Below are 3,393 nucleotides of genomic sequence, written 5' to 3'. Positions count from 1 at the left end.
TGGCGCCCCCCGCTGGATACTCTGAATCAGTGGGCCTAGGTAGGGCCAGGAATCTGAACTTTTGAAACAGCCAGATTACCTACATTAGTCATTCTCAGTCCAAGCTTTCTAAATCCTGGCCATGATTTAAGAGAGAACATCTAAAAGCTACATGTCTGCATTACATTCTCTTAGTTTCCTTTAAAACTCAGGCTTAAGGAGATTCCAGTCATTCCTGTCAACATGAGACATCCACTTACAGACAAATTCTATACCTTTCATAAAATTGGCTAAAAGCATCATCCAGCATTTATATAAGAACCTACGTCATTCTTTTTCCAAAAAAAAAGAGGAGTTCGCTTCTCAGATGAATCTATATGTTCCTTTTATTAAGTAAAAGCTATGCATCCCAAGATATTTGTTTCCTGGCCTTCTCGGAAGCTCATTGATAAATTGTCCCGCTTGGAAAATTATCCCATTTCAAAAGGCCTGCTGCATCTAGTTTTGGCTTCTGATTTACAACCTTTCTTGAAAATGTCAAATTATGTGTTTAACAAGTGTTTATGACCACATCTGCTTATGGCAATATGATGTATAAGGTAAGCAATCCAGGTATAGAATGACCCCCTCTAGCTTTGAACTTTCCAAAATGTTCTAAAAGCCAATATATATATAAAAAAACAAAATTCTAAATTTGTGTTTGCAAAAGGAAGAAGAAACCTGGTTAAGTTCAAGTGCAATGATATCCAGGGAGGGGGGCAGAGGGAGAGGGAGGAGGGAAGGAGAGAGAAGAGGGGAAAGGTAGGGGGAGGGAGAGCCACCCGGGGGAAGCTGGCAGGCTCCCTTCTGCAGGGTTACACGGGGCAGCACTCATTTTGCAAAGTCCCTTGGTCTTGAAGACCCAGAAACCTGCTGTTAGCACAAGAGTCCGTCATCTTGTCTCAACCAAGTTCCCAGACTAATATATGCAGGATTACAATTAATTTAGAATGAGAAAACTGCCTTTGAGACACACATGTCCATATGACCTGCTCATTCACGTCTAAATGCATCCAGCTTTTTGCCCCATCCATCTTTTCCCATTGCAGGTCCCACTACTCCCCCTTTGTGCCTCTGTTGTCAGCTGTGAGTTTCTTTAGCTTAAATTCCCGTTTCCCAGAGCTGCTCATCCAAAACTCTATCACCTGAAGCCCATTTTAAATGCCCTCTTCTCTTCCAGACTTCCTTTGAGCCTTCATATCAAAACAACCACGTCCTCAGAACTGTAAGAGCACATTGTTCCTTACACATCCCCCCCCCACATTCCTTTTTAAAATAATTATTTGCGTACATGACTACAGGGGGCCCGAAAAGAGTTTGTGTTTTGCTGATGCTTGAAGCTCCAGAGACGGAGACGGGGCCTGATGCAGGTTATGGCTCTCAAACACTCCGTGTGAAAGAATACCAGTGACGGACAGGGTGGTCTCGGGCGAGTCTCAGAGTTACAGCCCCCCCACCCGTCCTGCGGGACCGCTTTTTTTCCTTTTACCAGATTGTCAACTCCCTGAGGGTAAGTCACTCTTTCCTGCTTATCCAGCCCCGGCAGAGGGTCCAGCATCTAGCAGATGCTCAGGAAATGTTTGCTAAAAGAGTTAAGAAGGGAAGAAATGATCGAATGAATGAGACGATGAACTGACTCATCTATTCTTCCACCGAGGCGTCGGTCGGGCACATAAGTAGTGAACCGCCGGGAGCCGGCGGGGATTCCGAGGACTCAGCAGCTCGGACCCACAATCTGCGGTCCGAGGAGGGGCGGAGCGCCACGCAATCCCGCCCACATGGAGGCGGAGCGAACAGAGTCCCACCTACAAAGAGGCGGGGCGCCGCGGGAAGTTCCGCCCACCAGGAGGCGGGGCCTGCGGCGCGCGGGAAGAAGCGCAAGCGGCGGCGGGAGCTGGCGGTGCCGTGCACTGACCGTGTCCCTGCAGGTACTGTTTCCCCGGCGCTGGCTCCGGCGTCCCCACGGTCTCCCTGCGGGGCCGGACGGGGGTGAGAGGATCTCGCTGAGGGCGGGCCGGGGGATCCCGGCAGAGCTCCGGAGCGGCGTGCATTCGGGCGGCGGGCCCCCGCCACGGCCCCGTGCGGCCTCCGCCAGGCCAGGCCCGGTTTCGGCTTCCCGGCGGAGCGCCCCGTCCCTTGCGGCCTGGGAACTGGGGGAGGTCCCCTGTGGCTCCCTGGCCTCGGTTCCCTCTTTCGAGCGACCCCCTCCTCCTGGTGGCCCCCGTCCCTGGGAGGTGGGTGTCTCCCGCGGCCCCCTCCCCCAACGGTCCCCTCCCCCAGGCGGCCTCTCCCGGGCGGCCCGTGACCCCGACAGCACTTCACCCGAGCGACCCCGGCCCCAGGCTCTCCGGGAGCGCCCCCAACCCCCACTAAGCGGGGACGGGCGCGCAGCAGGGCCCAGCCCCTTGATTTCCTCTGCCTGAGTGTTCCATTTTGCTTTTCCGGACGTAGCAGTAAAATAAACCCAACAGCCGCGGCTCGGCGAAGCGTTGTAGGTGTACTTGCAAGGTGATACGTGAGAGGTCAACATGGACATCCTCTCCCGGTACAGCGTGCGTTTTTAATGATAAGCAGGGTTCCCGGCTTCCAATAAGCGTTCAGGACACCTTTTCTGCTCTGATATTCAGTCCATTACCAACGATTTTCAGCTGGAGGAATTTGTTTTGCTCCTTCAAGGCTCGGGAGGATGAAAGTCATTACTTGCGAAATCGCCTGGCACAACAAGGAGCCGGTGTACAGCCTGGACTTCCAGCATGGCGCTGCCGGCAGGATCCACAGACTGGCGTCGGCGGGCGTGGACACCGCGGTGCGGGTAAATGGGCGGGGGTACAGAGAAGCGCTGCTGAAGCTTCCTTCTCCATTCTTTCCTTTAAGACGAATGTCGGCAAACTCAGACTGTTCTGTCGTCCAGCCCAGAAAGAGAGAAGTTCTCAGGGCCTTGAATGAACCATGAAAGCAAAAGAAAGCTTTGCTCCTGGGGGAATGTTTCCTAGAGTGATAAGCTCATGCTCATGATTTTAGAATGGCCAGCCAGTTCCTGTTGGGGAACAGTTTGCACTAGAAAGAGGTAGGAGGGACGGCAACAAGCAATGGGTCTGTTTACCGTTTCAGGTAGAAGTTCCATTTTACGTATCAAAAGGAAAACTATTTTCTTCCTGAAAATTAGCCTAGTCTTGTTTTAGTAAGCACGGTGTGGTAGGCGCTGTCTGTATGGTTCTCTGAACGAATGTTTTGGTTATCAACAGATCTGGAAGGTGGAAAAAGGACCCGATGGAAAGGCCATTGTTGAATTTTTGTCCAATCTTGCTCGCCATACCAAAGCTGTCAATGTCGTGCGTTTTTCTCCAAATGGGGAAATTTTAGCGTCAGGAGGAG

The sequence above is a fragment of the Ursus maritimus genome, unplaced genomic scaffold (assembly GCF_017311325.1).
Source record: "Ursus maritimus isolate PB19 unplaced genomic scaffold, ASM1731132v1 scaffold_4, whole genome shotgun sequence".
NCBI lineage: Eukaryota > Metazoa > Chordata > Mammalia > Carnivora > Ursidae > Ursus > Ursus maritimus.
The sequence above is the reverse complement of the archived record's forward strand: the minus strand, read 5'-3'. Positions refer to the sequence as shown.